Genomic DNA, 19,076 nt, shown 5'->3' on the forward strand with positions numbered 1-19,076 from the left:
ATCTTACGTATCCAGTAATGACGGCGTATATATGTATATATGTTCTATATCTCTGGTATGTTATTATGTATATCAACTTATGTATGTATGACCGGACGGCTAAAATATGTCGCAATCATAGAAAAGAAATTCCTTGGAAAATACTGCCCAGGTGTAGTGGAGTTGGTATCACATGGTCGGCCCTGTCTGACTATAACCCTCTCTTACTTGTTTAGTATTATTTTTTGTTATCATTATTCGCTAGTCCTTGAAATACAATTTTAAATTTACATTCTATGCTGTTCTGTATATTCTTTGGGTGTGTGTCTTTGTAGCTGTGTTACTCTTATGAATATGTATTTGTAAAATTTTCAATTAAGTCAGCTTTTCCAATAATCGATGATTGAGTGGATGTATGGATGGCTTTTGCCTCCTATTCAGGAAACCAGGCAAACAAACACTGAATGAGGTAGCAGGCAGAAATCGACGTAGTAAGCATTTCGAATCGAATATATTGACCTACATGTTTACAATGAATGGAGAGGCAAGCAATTTCAATTTTACTCCGGTGCTGCTGTTGCAGCTAAAAACAAGAAGAGGAGGAGCACACACACATATAATCATCGACATAAAATAGTAGTCCTTATTTCCTTCCTTTCACCTTTTTGTTTGGTTTTTTTTTTGCTTTCAATTTTTCAAATAATTTCTGAATAACATATGAAGGTCATTTACTATGCACATATTTAGATGTGTGTGTGGATGTATGTATGTCTTCATAAACATAAGTGCTCTGTAGTAACGATATGAAGAAGTTGGATCTGTGTCGTTGTATGGATAAGTTGTTGTTGTATTATCGATATGAAGATTGTGAGGATAAAGAATAAAAAAATATGTAAAGAAATTCATTAGTAGATAAAGGGTTTCCTTCGGGTCAAGTGATAAAAGACCATAGAAGACATGTAAAACGGTTTTCTGCCCATAGATGACCTGCAAATGGTCTTCGGCCTACAGAAGGCTTGTAAAAGTTCATCCGCCGATAGAAGACCTGTAAAAGGTCTTCTGTCCATAGAAGATCTGCAAATGGTCTACTGTTTAGAGAAGACCTATAAAGATTTTATTTTCATAGAAGACCTCTTCTGTCCAAAGAGGCCTATAAAAGGTCTTCTGTCCATGGAAGACCTGTAAAAGGGCTTCTATTCATAGAATATCTGTAAAAGGTCTTTTGACCATAGAAGATCTGTAAAAAGTCTTCTGTCCATAGAAGATCTGCAAATGGTCTACTGTTTAGAGAAGACCTATAAAGATTGTCTTTACATAGAATACATTTAAGAGCTCTTCTGTCCACAAAACAACTGAAAAGGGTCTTCTGTCCAAAGAGGCCAATAAAAGGTCTTTTGACCATAGAAGATCTGTAAAAGGTCTTCTGTCCATAGAAGACCTGTAAAAGTTATTCTGTCCATTGGAGACCTGTAAAAGGTCTTCTGACCATAGAATACCTGTAAAAGATCTTCCTTTCATAGAAGATCTGTAACAGGTCTTCCGTCCATAGAAGATCTGTAAAGAGTATTCTGTCCGTAGAAGATCTGTAAATGGTCTACTGTTTAGAGAAGACCTATAAAGATTGTCTTTCCATACAATTCTGTCCTCAAAACAACTGAAAAGCGGCTTCTGTCCACAGAGGCCTATAAAAGATCTTATGTTCATAGAAGGCCTGTAACCGGGCTTCTGTCCACAGAAGATCTGTAAAAGGTCTTCTGTCCCTAGAAGACCTGTAAAAGGGCTTAGAAGATTTGTAAACGGTCTTCTGTCCATAGAAGACCTGTAAAAGGTCTTCTGTCCATAGAAGATCTGCAAATCGTCTACTGTTTAGAGAAGACATATAAAGGTTGCCTTTCCATAGAAACCCTTTAAGAGCTCTTCTGTCCACAAAACAACTGAAAAAGGTCTTCTGTCCAAAGAGGTCTATAAAAGATCTTATGTTCATAGAAGGTCTGTAAAAGAGCTTCTGTCCATAGAAGATCTGTAAATGATCTAATGTTTAGAGAAGACCTTTTAGAGGTCTTCTGTCCACAAAACAACTGAAAAGGGGATTCTGTCCAAAGTGGCCTATAAAAGATCTTATGTTCATAGAAGACCTGTAAAAGGTATTCTGCCTATAGAAGACCTGCAAATAGTCTTCTGTTCATAGAATACCCGAATTCTCTACACTGAAGGCAAGTAAAAAGTCTTCTGTCCATAGAAGACCTCTTAAAGTGTCCTCTGTCCCTAGAAGACCTGTAATAGGTCTTCGGCCCATAGAAAATCTATAAAAGATCTTCTGTCCATAGAAAACCTGTGAAAGGTGTGCTGTCCTAAGAAGACCTATGAATTGTCTTCTGGCCACAAAAATACCTGTATACGGACTTCACTCCAAAGAAGACCTTTAAGGGGTCTTCGGTCCATAGAATACTGTAAGGGGTTTTCTGTCCATTAGCGACCTGTAAAACGAATTCTGTCCATAGAAGACCTGTGAAAGGTCTTCAGTCCATAGAACACAAGTAAAGGGCCACCTGGTGCAACGTGGTTTTCTCGTCGGCTGGCGTAAGTCCAGTCGCGTCCAGGGTCTCCATAAAGACTCACTAAACCTTACGAAATAAAAAACTAGTTTTATCCCTTCTAGGGGTTCAATCGGATGTTTGTTGATCTAAATACTAGTATGTTCTAATTCAATGAAATGCGATATTGATAGGCTCGAGAAGGCTTGTTGTAAGGCCGGTGATAAGGGTGACTAACTGCTAGGAATGATCGGGAACGACGATGTTGATTGATGTTTCAGTATCGACGATGTTCGTTAATGATGAACTGCGTTGATGATCGGGAACGACGAGCCTGATTGATAATCGGGTTATGCGCTTGTTGTGGCGACGAAGTTTGTTAGCGTTCGGGTCTTACGATTTAACGGTGATCGGCAACGTATTGATTGCTGATCATTCGGGTGACGACAATATGATGGAATTGGCAAACTCGGCTGACGATGTTCGTGAACTCGGCTGTCGATGAACGGGAAGGAAGAAGTTAGTTAATTCTACAATTTAGTGATGATCGGGAACGTGTTGATTGATGATTTCGGGAGCTCGGCTGATGACGATTGGGTACTACGGTCTGATAACTAGCTAACGCTACAATATTTACTGCTACGATCTCGTACAATCTACTACGTATCTCTATAAATAGGGAACCGACGTTCCTGTGGGGGACAGACTACTAAAGTACCTGTGTGGGACAGAAAGCCGAAGTTTCTGTGTGGGACGGAAAAGCCGAAGCTTCCTTGTGGGACAGAAAGCCGAAAACTCTGTGTGGGACAGAAAGCCGAAGTCTCTGTGTGGAACAGGAAACCGAAGTCTCTATGAGGGACAGTAAACAAGAATTCACTGTGTGCAATGTATTAATGGGACAGCCACAACGGGTTGTCCCTTCCAAAATTTGCAAACGCAACTCTCCACCAAAGATTACCTTGGTGGATAGCAAGCCCCAGCAGTAGCAAGCTGACTTCAACGACGAAAACTGAAATACTTGAGGTTCAGGTGGTATAAAGTGTATGAAAATTATTCTGCTTTGATTACAGCAAACGAATGACTTCAATGCATGACCGGTGTAGATGAAGGTGCCGTTGAGTGCATGCTGATTCGCTGCTACTGTGATGGTAGGGGTAGAGCGCTGGTTTTGTTGTATGTATGTAACATTTGTCACGTTACACTGGCCCTAGAAGACCTGAAAAGTTCTTTTGTCCACAGAAGACTAGTAAAAGGTTTTCCTTCCATAGAAGACCATAACAATGTTACTGTATCCTCAGCCTTAAGGCTAACGAGGATATATTCGACGACCAAAATGTGCCTTATCGAAATAATGGTTTTAGACCCCAAGTATGTATGTTTGGCCTTCGTAATATTTTGTCTAAACTTAGATCAAGTTCGAAAATGGGTCATAACGGTCCACTCCCTTGGGTACCTCCCAAACAAAAGTTCAACATTTTCCCTAAAATGTTTCGCCTGATAACTCTCGAAGGGAGTAACCGATTTAGTCCATACATTGCACATCGTAATATTTGTGCCAAATATGGATTATATCTGTTCACTTATTCGGGTACCTCCCACACAAAATTTCGGAAAAGTGCAGTTTACAACCTCGCCTCGTTTTGATTATTTTCCAACAGGTTGTACTCAGGTCTAGAGTTGTATAGTTCATGAACGAACTAGTTCAATTGAACGATTCATCGAAAAGGGCGTATGAACTAGATCAGCCAATATAGTTCATTATAGTTCAATAGTTCACTGAGCGCCAACCGAAAGATCCACGAAGAACGATCAACGAACGAACGACTCACAATTTAGTTCAACATGTCGTTCACAAATGCATAAAGTGACGCCGTCGTCAGTGTTATGTGATGCCCTCGTAAAGTGATGTGTTTGTTTATGTTTTGGATCAAGGTAGTGGATCCGAATGATTGAACTGGATATTGAACTATGAACTAGATTACTGAACTAGTTCAGTTAAAAGAGCTGAACTATTGAACTAGATCTTTTAAATGAACTAGATTTTACAACTCTACTCAGGTCCCATATTACGACGGTCCCCCATTGGAAGGCGTCTCTCAAAGCACCCAAAGCACTCAAAACACCACAGAAAGTGCCCACCAAAGCACCCTTCCTAGGGAGAGAATCTTAAACAACACTATTACCTAAGGAAAGTGTCTTCCCAAGCACCGCTTTCTTACGAAAAGAATCTTAAAAACCCTCCTTTCCCAATGAAAGTGCCTTTCAAAGCATTTTTTTCCAAGAAAAATGTATTCGAAGGCACCTTTTGGGATAATCTTCAATATATAAAACATTAATTTTATTTCCCACTTCTCCCTTAAAATCACCATAGTCCTTTTCACCTCTTAACAGAATTTCATTTTTATTATCCTTGCAAATAACTTACCTTACAATGTTGATGCAATCGTTCTGAAAAGAGAGAAAGAGAACAACAGAAAATGAAACAAACACAAGTAAATATTTAAATAGGAAATTATCATCGTTTGTATTTTTTGCTGTTATTGTTTTTATTTTATTTCGTTTCGCAATAAACGATGCAACATTCTCCTGAGGGAGTTTTTGAAATGCCAGGTTTTCATTTATCTGCAATTCGAAGGAAAGGGAAGAAAAGCTGTTCTTCGTGGGATTGTTCGTTTGCTTGCTTATCTTGGGTATTGATGGAATGTCATTTATTTGCATTGTATAAAATTGACTGATGTCAGGTGAAAGCGAATTGAATGAGTTTAAAATGGAATAATCGCAAAAGGTCAGAGGGGTAGTAAGAGCCATCTGTTGTGTGAAGCTCAAGTCCTTGGCATGAATAATGAGAAGACCTTTGAAATAATTAACATTTACCCAAGGCACGAAATTCTAACTACTCCAAGATGTATTTTAGAAAAGACGGAGGACAAATAAGACCTCCTTAACAAGGTTGGAGACGCCAATGTGAAAGTCTTGCAATGCTACCAACTGGAACAGATGTTAAGCAAAAAAACATTGAAAATGCAATAGCACAAAATTGCAAAGTAGCCGAATGACAATAAATGAAATTCTGTGCAAAGCCATCTGAGACGATTGGATGTCTACCAGAAGTCAAGGATAAGTCCTCGCTAAGAAATTTGAACTAACAGCTGTTCGCACCATAGAAATAACAATTGCATGGCCAAAATGCCCTTCCAGGTAAGCGAACACAAAAAAACGAATCAAAGTGACACAAAGAAATGCCACTCAAGCAGAGAGCCCCTTAACACACAAACAAAAACACACTCACGTACTAAACGTACACTTCCAAAAAGAAACAAAGAAATACAAAAAGAAACGAAAAAGAAACTGGGAATTATGTAAAATGCCGGAAATGTAAATACGGCAATTCGTTTACTCTGTAGTGGCAACACTAACACCAACATCACCAAGGACCAACAACATTGAAATTCATTTGCATTTAAAGCAATTTGTTCCAATTCGCGAAACATCCTTTCTTTTGTGCTTGTGCTTCTTCGTCTTCTCTTGTTTTTCTGCTGTTGCACAGATGTTTTACTACTACTGTGCCATGATTTCATAAAGCTGAATTTATGGAAATGCAGTTTGAGGAGAAATGCGATGATGGAAGAGGAGGTCAACATGGAGTATTAAAGTGAAAGTAGATTTGAGCCATTCCGACCGTAGGTCAACAGATGACGCCGCCACTTTGAATGCTTTACGACAAATAATGCAAGGAGACCCATTTTTGTTAAAAACGATTTCGTTGAAACGTTAGTGATTTAAACTTCTCTCTGACTCCCAGCAACAGACCGCGTGGCAGCAAATGTCAGGAATTGGGCGGGAAAGGAGTGTAATGTCTAAGAACATTGACAAGCAATTAAAGAATCCTATATGTCAGTGAGAGGAAGCAACGAGGAGAGTGTAGGAAAATGTGGGAGCACTCGAATTTTGGGAAACGTGTCTTCAAAAGCAGCATTTCCTAAGGATGTATGTTCTAAAATAGATGAAAGGAAGGAAGTATATATTACTAAGGAAAGTGTCTCCCAAATCACCATTTCCTGAGGAAAGTGTCTTCCAAAGCCCCTTTTCTAAGAAAAGTTTTCCTAAGTTAACTGCCTTTCAAACCACCCTTTCCTAAGGAAAGCGCCTTTAAAAGCTCCCTTTCCCAAGGACAGACTCTTCCAAAGGACCCCCTTCTAAGGAAAGAGTCTTCCAAAGCATCCTTTCCTAAGATAAATGTCTATGGTAGACGACCCTTGGGGGCCATCTACTCTATAGTAGACGACCCCTTGGGGGCCATCTACTCTATAGTAGACGACCCCTTGGGGGCCATCTACTCTATAGTAGACGACCCCTTGGGGCCATCTAATCTATAGCAGACGACCCCTTGGGGGCCATCTACTCTATAGTAGACGACCCCTTGGGGGCCATCTAGTCTACAGTAGACGACCCCTTGGGGGCCATATACTCTATAGTAGACGACCCCTTGGGGGCCATCTACTCTATAGTAGACGACCCCTTGGGGGCCATCTACTCTATAGTAGACGAACCCTTGGGGGCCATCTACTCTATAGTAGACGACCCCTTGGGGGCCATCTACTCTATAGTAGACGACCCCTTGGGGGCCATCTACTCTATAGTAGACGACCCCTTGGGGGCCATCTACTCTATAGTAGACGACCCCTTGGGGGCCATCTACTCTATAGTAGACGACCCCTTGGGGGCCATCTACTCTATAGTAGACGACCCCTTGGGGGCCATCTACTCTATAGTAGACGACCCCTTGGGGGCCATCTACTCTATAGTAGACGACCCCTTGGGGGCCATCTACTCTATAGTAGACGACCCCTTGGGGGCCATCTACTCTATAGTAGACGACCCCTTGGGGGCCATCTACTCTATAGTAGACGACCCCTTGGGGGCCATCTACTCTATAGTAGACGACCCCTTGGGGGCCATCTACTCTATAGTAGACGACCCCTTGGGGGCCATCTACTCTATAGTAGACGACCCCTTGGGGGCCATCTACTCTATAGTAGACGACCCCTTGGGGGACATCTACTCTATAGTAGACGACCCCTTGGGGGCCATCTACTCTATAGTAGACGACACCTTGGGGGCAATCTCTTCTAGAGTAGACTAGCCTTGGGGTCATATATTCTATAGTAGATGACAACTGACAACTATCCTTTGGTAGACAATGTCCTTGGCAATCTACTCTCAGAGGACGACACTTGGGTCCATCTACTCTTTAGTAAACGACTTTTTTTTTTCTTATGAAAAGTGTCTACCAAAGCACCCTTTCTCTAGAAAGGTGTCTTCCAAAGCACCCTTTCCCTAGGAAGGTGTCTTCCAAAGCACCCTTTCTCTAGAAAGGTGTCTTCCAAAGCACCCTTTCTCTAGAAAGGTGTCTTCCAAAGCACCCTTTCTCTAGAAAGGTGTCTTCCAAAGCACCCTTTCTCTAGAAAGTTGTCTTCCAAAGCACCCTTTCTCTAGAAAGGTGTCTTCCAAAGCACCCTTTCTCTAGAAAGGTGTCTTCCAAAGCACCCTTTCTCTAGAAAGGTGTCTTCCAAAGCACCCTTTCTCTAGAAAGGTGTCTTCCAAAGCACCCTTTCTCTAGAAAGGTGTCTTCCAAAGCACCCTTTCTCTAGAAAGGTGTCTTCCAAAGCACCCTTTCTCTAGAAAGGTGTCTTCCAAAGAACCCTTTCTCTAGAAAGGTGTCTTCCAAAGCACCCTTTCTCTAGAAAGGTGTCTTCCAAAGCACCCTTTCTCTAGAAAGGTGTCTTCCAAAGCACCCTTTCTCTAGAAAAGTGTCTTCCAAAGAACCCTTTCTCTAGAAAGGTGTCTTCCAAAGCACCCTTTCTCTAGAAAGGTGTCTTCCAAAGCACCCTTTCTCTAGAAAGGTGTCTTCCAAAGCACCCTTTCTCTAGAAAGGTGTCTTCCAAAGCACCCTTTCTCTAGAAAGCTGTCTTCCAAAGCACCCTTTCTCTAGAAAGGTGTCTTCCAAGGCACCCTTTCTCTAGAAAGGTGTCTTCCAAAGCACCCTTTCTCTAGAAAGGTGTCTTCCAAAGCACCCTTTCTCAGACGAAAACTGAGGCCATCTACTCTTTGGTAGACGATGTCTGGGCCATCCACACTCCAGAGGACGACACCTGGGTCCATCTACTCTTTAGTAGACTAATTTCTTCTTATGGAAAGTGTCTTTCAAAGCACCGTTTCTCAAGAAAGGAGTCTTCCAAATCACCCTTTCTCAAGAAAGGTGTTTTCCAAAGCACCCTTTCTCAAGAAAGGTGTCTTCCAAAGCACCCTTTCTCAAGAAAGGTGTCTTTCAAAGCACCCTTTCTCAAGAAAGGTGTCTTCCAAAGCATCTTTTCTCAAGAAAGGTGTCTTCCAAAGCACCTTTTCTGAAGAAAGGTGTCTTCCAAAGCACCCTTTCTCAAAAAAGGTGTCTTCCAAAGCACCCTTTCTCAAAAAAGGTGTCTTCCAAAGCACCCTTTCTGAAGAAAGGTGTCTTCCAAAGCACCCTTTCTGAAGAAAGGTGTCTTCCAAAGCACCCTTTCTCAAAGAAGGTGTCTTCCAAAGCACCCTTTCTCAAAAAAGGTGTCTTCCAAAGCACCCTTTCTCAAAAAAGGTGTCTTCCAAAGCACCCTTTCTCAAGAAAGGTGTCTTCCAAAGCACCCTTTCTCAAGAAAGGTATCTTCCAAAGCACCCTTTCTCAAGAAAGGTGTCTTCCAAAGCACCCTTTCTCAAGAAAGTTGTCTTCCAAAGCACCCTTTCTCAAGAAAGGTGTCTTCCAAAGCACCCTTTCTCAAGAAAGGTGTCTTCCAAAGCACCCTTTACTAGAGAAAGTGTCTTCCAGGGTGCTTTGGAAGATACTTTTCTTAGGAAAGGGCGATTTTGGTGTCTTTCTTTTCCTTGTCTTCTAAAACATCCATTCCAAAGAAAAGTTTCTTCCAAAGCACTCCATCCCAAGAAAAGTGTCTTCCAAAGCATCCTTTCCCAAGAAAAATACCTTCCCTTTTCTCAAAGAAAGTGTCGGCCAAAGCATTCCCTCCTAAGGAAAGTGTTTTTCATACTACCAGGGAAAGTTTTACCAGACACCCAACTCATCCCTTCCAAAACAAAGTGTCCTCCAAAGAACACTTTCCGAAGGAAAGGGACTTCTGAAGAAACCTTCCCCAAACAAAATGTTTTTCCGGCAGCACCTTTTTCTAGGGAAGGGAACTTCTAAGCACCCCTTCCTAAAGAAAATGTCTTCCAAAATACCTTTTCCTCAGGAAAGTGTCTTCCATAATTGAATGTACCAAAAATGAGTATTCCACGGCACCCTTTTTAAAAGAAAGTGTCTTCCAAACCACATCCTCCTAAGAAAGGATCCTCCCAAGCATCCCTTGAGAGGAATGTGTCGAAGTAACATTTCCCAAGAGAAGTGTCTTCAAAGCACACTTTTCTGAGAAAAGTGTCTTTTAAAGCTCGCGTGCGTTACAGAGGTGTCTTCCAGAGCAATATTTCCTAGTGTCTTCCAAAGCTTGTGTTCCTTAATAAAAGCGAACAAATTCAACTCCCATAATTAACACATTAACCTCCACTACAATTAAGAGTCTATCATGAGGAAACATTTAAAGCCTTGCCATTTGCTCCGATTGTAAAAGGAAGAGAAATTCAGCTTAGCCTTTCTTCTAGCCTTCTATCATGGTGTTATTTCGCTGCAGAAATTTTATGAATTATAAAGTGCTAAAAGCAATGTCAAAAATGTGTTGCAAAATGTTCACACTGGTGCAACAACACTGCCTTCAGGGTAAGGAGAAGGGCAAGAGAACAAAGTCGAATGACGGACCATCATCACCTCCTCCGTCATACAGAACAAGTGCTGCTGCAAACCAAAGTCCAAAATACAAAAGATGTTGCACACAAAAACGAAGAACAAAAAGAAGTAGAAAAAACTATCCGGCAACAATATTCAAATTTGGCAAAAAACACAGCAACAAAACCTCCGAAATGATGGTGCAGCGACAACGTTTTGCATAAATTTCCATTTTATATGCGAAGAGCGGAGATTTTTTGTTTCGAAAAACGACGAGCAAAGCCTGCACAATGGCAAGTATGATACCAGTGCAGTTGTGCTGTGACATGGCATGTGGTAGGTATTGCATGAAAGGAGAATGACTGCATCCCGTCACGGAGCAGTAACAGAGCAATTGCTTGGTAATCATTAAATTCTTTACGAAAATTTAGTCGTAAGTTGGTGCAATTAAAATCAAAAGCCCGGGTGAAGAATTTTTGGAGATTTTTCGTGCTCAAAAGACCTGATGAGAAACTTTTTAATGTCTTCCTTCCATAGAAGACCGTACGACGGTATTTTTTCCCAGAAGACCTTTGAAAAGTTTATGTCCATAGTAGTTCTTTAAAAGGTATTCTTACCATAGAAGACCCTTAGAAGGTCTTATTTCCATAGAGGATCTTTTGAAGGTTTTCTATTCCCATAAGACCTTAGATGTACCAACTGAGTATCCTTTTTGGTCCATTTTATTGAAAAAATTAAAATACCAATATTTCTCGTGGGGCTTTCCTTTACATGTTGCTCTTCCAATGTTACATACAATTAGGCCACATTGGCGGAGCAACATGTAAAGGAATCAATATTTTTAAATTGTCATCACAATGTTTGTATGCAACTACTGAGCAAAGCAGTTGCTGCTGTTGCCCTGACGATATTCATTTATGGTTAACAGCCAACCAAGCCACCAGTTGGAGAATATTTCGAAGAAAAAATTGGCGTTTTTTCTTGTCCATTTTTCACACAAAAAGAGCGATGTGTTATAAATGCGTGTTAAAGAAACACAGATTGACATGACATATCGGTGATGCTTGACAGCAGGCTTGTACATGGAAGGCAGTATGGGAAAAACAAATATAGCACACTGGGCGTTTGTATGTTTGTGCGTACGATTGGGGAAGTGTAGCTATTGTGATTGTTTGCCGTTGCTGTTTCTTACAAACGAGGGCAAAATGAAAGAGCTGCCGCGGCTCGACATGCATTCCCAAAACAATTATTTCGACATGTAATTATGTGGTAATTTCGAAACACACACTTCACCACTGGCAATAACTAAAGCGGGGTAGAGATGTGTTGAAGGAAATTTGTTGCACATTTCAAGTTGAAACATTAACAAATTAGCAAAACTGTTAAATTGCCTGAGGTGGTAATAAGTGTTTAAGGTGGCATTTAGGTATTCAAGTAAATAGGTGTTGAATTAATTACATTGATTCCAAAAATAATTAGAAAAAAGTCGTAAAACAAAGCAAAGCAATGCAGCTTTTCCCTGGTTAAATGTCACTATATCAAATCAAGAAATTGACTTGGGAAGTACCTTTGCCTTTGGAATTTTTAACATTAGTTTTTTGCAGGTGTCCCATAGGCTCGATTATTACTGTAGAGTAGATGGCCCATGGGGTCGTCTACTGTAGAGTAGATGGCCCTTGGGGTCGTCTACTGTAGAGTAGATGACCCTTGGGGTCGTCTACTGTAGAGTAGATGGCCCTTGGGGTCGTCTGCTGTAGTATAGATGGCCCATAGGGTCGTCTATTGTAAAGTAGATGGTCCATAGTGTCGTCTACTGTGGAGTCGATGGTCCATAGGGTCGTCTACTGTAAAGTAGATGGCCCATAGGGTCGTCTACTGTAGAGTAGATGGCCCATAGGGTCGTCTACTGTAGAGTAGAGGGCCTATAGCGTCGATGGCCCATTGGGTCGTCTACTGTAGAGTAGATGGCCCATTGGGTCGTCTACTGTAGAGTAGATTGCCCATTGGGTCGTCTACTGTAGAGTAGACTGCACATTGGGTCGTCTACTGTAGACTAGATGACCCATTGGGTCGTCTACTGTAGAGTAGATGGCCCATTGGGTCGTCTACTGTAGAGTAGATGGCCCATTGGGTCGTCTACTGTAGAGTAGATGGCCCATTGGGTCGTCTACTGTAGAGTAGATGGCCCATTGGGTCGTCTACTGTAGAGTAGATGGCCCATTGGGTCGTCTACTGTAGAGTAGATGGCCCATTGGGTCGTCTACTGTAGAGTAGATGGCCCATTGGGTCGTCTACTGTAGAGTAGATGGCCCATTGGGTCGTCTACTGTAGAGTAGATGGCCCATTGGGTCGTCTACTGTAGAGTAGATGGCCCATTGGGTCGTCTACTGTAGAGTAGATGGCCCATTGGGTCGTCTACTGTAGAGTAGATGGCCCATTGGGTCGTCTACTGTAGAGTAGATGGCCCATTGGGTCGTCTACTGTAGAGTAGATGGCCCATTGGGTCGTCTACTGTAGAGTAGATGGCCCATTGGGTCGTCTACTGTAGAGTAGATGGCCCATTGGGTAGTCTACTGTAGAGTAGATGGCCCATTGGGTCGTCTACTGTAGAGTAGATGGCCCATTGGGTCGTCTACTGTAGAGTAGATGGCCCATTGGGTCGTCTACTGTAGAGTAGATGGCCCATTGGGTTGTCTACTGTAGAGTAGATGGCCCATTGGGTCGTCTACTGTAGAGTAGATGGCCTATTGGGTTGTCTACTGTAGAGTAGATGGACCATTGGGTTGTCTACTGTAGAGTAGATGGCCCATTGGGTCGTCTACTGTAGAGTAGATGGCCCATTGGGTCGTCTACTGTAGAGTAGATGGCCCATTGGGTCGTCTACTGTAGAGTAGATGGCCCATTGGGTTGTCTACTGTAGAGTAGACTGCACATTGGGTCGTCTACTGTAGACTAGATGACCCATTGGGTCGTCTACTGTAGACTAGATGACCCATTGGGTCGTCTACTGTAGAGTAGATGGCCCATTGGGTCGTCTACTGTAGAGTAGATGGCCCATTGGGTCGTCTACTGTAGAGTAGATGGCCCATTGGGTCGTCTACTGTAGAGTAGATGGCCCATTGGGTCATCTAGTCTACAGTAGACGACCCAATGGGTCATCTAGTCTACAGTAGACGACCCAATGTGGCCCATTGGGTCGTCTACTGTAGAGTAGATGGCCCATTGGGTCGTCTACTGTAGAGTAGATGGCCCATTGGGTCGTCTACTGTAGAGTAGATGGCCCATTGGGTAGTCTACTGTAGAGTAGATGGCCCATTGGGTCGTCTACTGTAGAGTAGATGGCCCATTGGGTCGTCTACTGTAGAGTAGATGGCCCATTGGGTGGTCTACTGTAGAGTAGATGGCCCATTGGGTCGTCTACTGTAGAGTAGATGGCCCATTGGGTTGTCTACTGTAGAGTAGATGGCCCATTGGGTCGTCTACTGTAGAGTAGATGGCCTATTGGGTTGTCTACTGTAGAGTAGATGGACCATTGGGTTGTCTACTGTAGAGTAGATGGCCCATTGGGTCGTCTACTGTAGAGTAGATGGCCCATTGGGTCGTCTACTGTAGAGTAGATGGCCCATTGGGTTGTCTACTGTAGAGTAGATGGCCCATTGGGCTGTCTACTGTAGAGTAGATGGCCCATTGGGTCGTCTACTGTAGAGTAGATGGCCCATTGGGTCGTCTACTGTAGAGTAGATGGCCCATTGGGTCGTCTACTGTAGAGTAGATGGCCCATTGGGTCGTCTACTGTAGAGTAGATGGCCCATTGGGTCGTCTACTGTAGAGTAGATGGCCCATTGGGTCGTCTACTGTAGAGTAGATGGCCCATTGGGTCGTCAACTGTAGAGTAGATGGCCCATTGGGTCGTCAACTGTAGAGTAGATGGCCCATTGGGTCGTCTACTGTAGAGTAGATGGTCCATTGGGTCGTCTACTGTAGAGTACATGGCCCATAGGGTCGTCTACTGTAGAGTAGATGGCCCATTGGGTCATCTACTGTAGAGTAGATGACCCATAGGGTCGTCTACTGTACAGTAGATGGTCCATAGGGTCGTCTACTGTAGAGTAGATGACCCGTCTACTATATAATAGAAAACCCGGGGGCCTTTACTGAGGTAGCCGGGATATAAGGAACGTTCGGAACACACACTGTGTGGCATTGTTGCACGTTACAATGGAGTCAAGTCCTCTGCTGTGAGAACAACGAGTCTCTGCTCTTTCATCCAAAACAGTGAATGGCCTTAGAAATCTTCACGGAGGGAGTCACCCTAGAATTGTCCTTATGGAACATATTCCAAACAGAAGAGTATTGGCAGACATGCTGACAATACTCTCAACACAAAATTCAAGTTCCAGATTAGCATCCTAAACTGTCCAGTCAATGTCCTGAGAGAGGATGTCACGTTTCGTCTTCCACCAAGGCAATAGTCGTCACCGACGTAGCCAGAATACAAATGCCACCCTCAGAACTGTAAGAGGATGCCTTTTCATAAATCCAGTGGACATGAAGGGACAAAGATTCTACCTGTAGCTGATACGCGTACGTTGGATTACCAACGAGAGCATATTTTGCTGATGTAAATGATCCACTGGAGTCATAACAAGACAATATGATGGAGTTTCAGGACGGCACTTGTATTCGCGTATGAAACTGGCGGCGCATAGAAGAAACCAGATGTGGAGAGTGATAGAGTTGTCCAACTATACAACACGTAATCCTAAGATCAAAAAGTCTATCAGTCAGGATTGAAGATTATTTAAACTCATGATGTCGATGATGCCCTAAATAATTATTGTGTGAATGGCATCATCGAATTACACTCCCACTTATTACAGCAGAAGAACATCGACTGCTTCGACAAACCAACGGAGTTTTGACTAAACTATGTTCGAGATGGCGCAGTCACTTTAATTCCCATTGGGCAACAATAGACGAGTATTTATAATTTACAAGGTTTTCATATAGGTACACGATAAAGTTGTAGATCTTCTGACTCCTATAATTCTCATCTTTGATATTTTTGGAAAAAAAGTTTTTCAAATATTGAAATTACCAGTCTGGGTTACCAATAATGGCTATGGGTTCGCCTTGATTTAGTTTTTGCAGTAGGCGTATGGGTGTTGTCATCACTTATACGACCCAATGATCACACCACGATGTTAACAAAGAAACAGAAATTTTATTTACCCTAAAGTAAGGGGATGAGGTTTTTAGCAACCATCCAGGTTATGTTGAAAAGAGGGGAGAAGAATCGCAACATCTCCAGAAAGATATACACATGTGTCAGAGAAGACTTGTTATGTGTTTTAAATTGATCTTTCCTTGAAGAAAGAGGCTTAGCCTAATTTATGGTAAAATTCGTGTCAGCTAGCCACCCAGGCACATAGACAATTTAAGAGGAAGGTGTGTGTAATAGAAGGTGATATACCTTAACATGCTGTTCCAAATTAGAAAAATGGCGTCAAAGATTTGGGCATTTGAAAGTATTTCCCAAATTCGTCTCAGACAACAAATGTTTAGTTAGGAGCTACCTGTAGATATGTAGATTACCCTCTTTTATGTCAAATTCCCCATAAATTGAAGCCGTACAAAAAAAAATCCCTCTCTCTCTCATAGTGCAGCCACAATCACTTGACGTCATAGAATTGGTTTATTTCCCCATATTTTTCTATTTCATGGTTTAAAAATAAAACTCACCCGTTTTCGTTTATTTTGTCCCTTGCTATTCAGTTCACTGAATTGATAATTGCATACATAAAAGTAATGACATTTGTTAATTGCAACGTATATTCCCTTGTGTGAGTGTAGGTGTGTGTGTAACTGTAAACATTTTATTTTTCCTCTTTTGGTCCCAATGCACTTGGGACAGGTGCAACATGTTGCTTGAAATGTAGAGAATGGCATGGCATCATTTGAATTACTTTTTTTTATTCTTTTACACCAACACAACAACAAACACTTGTCAATATTCGCAATCCGAGTTCCTTGAGAGCAGGGAAGATAGGTAGGAAAGAAAAACTTTACACATACAATCACCATTGTGGAGTGACAAACTTTGTGTATGCCAAACACATACACCACCACTACCATCATCATAACCAGCAGCAGTATCCTCATTCATTCATCCAGAGGCGGAAGAACAGAAGGAAGACATTAAATTACTTTTCGAAATACTTGCATCCAGAGTGGGGGCACAGGAAGAAAAACAGTTCAGTGTGTGCGAGGTAAATTTTAAAAATTTTTATGCCCACAGCATTTCTGCTAACGAGGCACAGTGGTGGCACTTACATGGGAAGGTGTGACAAAAATACTTCTAGATGATATATCGAATTGAATTTTTTAACAATTGGTCCTCGGGGGCTAAAAACACTCTAACAGAAATATTGGAGTCCTAGGTCCAAAATTTCGCGTGATTCCCATGTAGCGAGTCATTCTGAATTGAAGTATTTTACTGTTGAATTCAGCAACTAAAAAAGGGAGTTAAACTTTTGGCCATAACTGCCAAAACCGCAAATTTCCGCAAAAAGTCTATACAGTTTTGAAATCTACAGGAGCTAGGCTTCAATTTGGTACTAGTGACCATTTGTGCGAACTTGTGGAAAGTGACTAAAAGTTTAAGGAAATCCATAGCTCTATATTAAATAATTAAATTTTTACCAATATTATAACCAAATTATTTAGCAACCCTTGCAATTTAGAGGAATTTTCATAACTAGAAAAATGAAGCTTAGACAATTTACTAAATGATTCAACTTAAGTTAAGGCGTTCAGAATAGTCCTTTGTTTCATAAATATGCTTAGAATATAACTATTTTTCCTTATTTTTAAATACATTTTTTCTTCAAAATTAGTCATGTTTGTGAGGCTTTTTTCTCCTTAAGAACCGCGAAAAATGAAAAAAATAAGCTGAGTTTTGAAAAATTTGGAATGTTTTGAAGCGATTTGTATCTTTAAATTTTTAAAACGTTGACATGAATTTTTTGAATTTTGTTGTTGGGCGCATCCACTGTGCGAGGGTATATGGTAAAAACCAAAGATGTTTTACAATCGATGAATCCGAGTTTCACCCTTTCAGAATTGGCAAACTGTTAACATATTCTATATAGTATGATTGAAATTCTTTAAAATCAAGTGTTAATATCACAGATGGTTAGTATCACAAATGGATTTTTGCCTTCTTGATAAATCCAAGGAGGAAGTGGTAGAGTTTGAGGTCTTTGGATTTGAGGCGGGTCGTCAGTTCATAGTGTTGTTATCATAATTAGGGCACTCATAAATGCAGTGCTGTGCACTTTCAGACACTTTACATCGTTCACATTGATTTGTAGTTTGTACACCAATGCAATGGAGAAAAACTTTATCATAAGCTTGACCCATTAGCTGTCTGTTAATCTGCTTGGTTTCCCCAGGGCTAAAACCTGCCTTCAAAAACCATGGCTTGTCAAAAATATTATCAACAAATTGAAAAAAGTATCGCCCAGATTGAGCAATTATGTCTTCATTCCAGTTAGTTTTATTCGAGTTTCAATCTGGAAAATAGCTTCATTCGGCGTCAGACCAACTTCTACCGAAGCCCCGACTTCAGCAGCCTGTTTTGCTAACCAATCCACTTCTTCGTTAAATCTCATGCATCTCTGTCCCGGTGTCCAGACAATATAGCATCTTCTAATACACGATTTTTATACCCTCCACCATAGTATGGAGGGTATAATTAAATTTGTCATTCCGTTTGTAACACATCGAAATAGTCGTCGGAGACCCTATAAAGTATATATACATATTGAGCAGCATAAAATTCTATGTCCGTCTGTCCGTCCCTCCGTCCGTCTGTCTGTTGAAATCAAGATACAGCTCGCAATTTTAAAGATAGAGAGTCAAAATTTGGTACAGAAGTTTCTATTACTTGCAGGATGGTTGGTATTGAAAATGAGATATATCGGTCCACGTTTTGATATAGCCCCCATAGAACGGTGCCTCCCGATTTTCGGTATTTTTAAGGTTTTAGCTTCATTATCCTACCAAAACGGTATCGGTCCACACCTTCATATAGCCCCCATAGAACGGTACCTCCCGATTTTCGGTATTTTTAATGTTTTAGCTTCATTATCCTACCAAAATGGCTGACATTTGGTACGTAGTCTTCCTTAGGGGTATAAAACTTTCCCCCAGAATTTTGTCGGTATCGGCTCACACCTTCATATAGCCCCCATAGAACGGTACCTCCCGATTTTCGGTATTTTTAAGGTTTTAGCTTCATTATCCTACCAAAATGGTTGAAATTAGGTACGTAGTCTTCTTTAGGGGTACAAAACTTTCCCCCAGAATTTTATTGGTATCGGTCCACACCTTCATATAGCCCCCATAGAACGGTACCTCCCGATTTTCGGTATTTTTAAGGTTTTAGCTTCATTATCCTACCAAAATGGTTGAAATTAGGTACGTAGTCTTCTTTAGGGGTACAAAACTTTCCCCCAGAATTTTGTTGGTATCGGTCCACACTTTAATACTCGTATAGCCCCCATAGAACGGGACCTCCCGACTTGCGGTATTTTGAAGGTTTTAGCTTCATTATCACACCGAAATGGCTGAAATTTGGTATTTAGTCTTCAATGTGATATAAAACTGTTCGCCAGAAATATGTCTGTACAGGTCCACGCTTTCATATTGCCCCATTTCTGACTAAAATTCGTCGGTATAGGTCCACGTTTCGATAT

At 41.4% G+C, this 19,076-nt stretch overlaps 2 protein-coding genes across 2 annotated transcripts in view; both read right to left on the minus strand.

Annotated features, from left to right (window-relative positions):
• Positions 1 to 19,076, minus strand: part of Kyat (Kynurenine aminotransferase) — a 467,753-nt gene that overhangs the window by 103,019 nt on the left and 345,658 nt on the right. The window lies entirely within an intron of this gene.
• The window catches only part of LOC141400769 (toll-like receptor 5), a 309,334-nt gene that overhangs the window by 83,201 nt on the left and 207,057 nt on the right, over positions 1 to 19,076 (minus strand). The window contains exon 3 of the mRNA XM_073980260.1: positions 4,939 to 4,961. The gene's annotated coding sequence lies outside the window, so the exon portion shown is untranslated. The remainder of the gene's footprint in view (positions 1 to 4,938; positions 4,962 to 19,076) is intronic.

Source organism: Musca autumnalis, unplaced genomic scaffold (genome assembly GCF_047663935.1).
Source record: "Musca autumnalis isolate F117 unplaced genomic scaffold, ASM4766393v1 scaffold_1, whole genome shotgun sequence".
NCBI lineage: Eukaryota > Metazoa > Arthropoda > Insecta > Diptera > Muscidae > Musca > Musca autumnalis.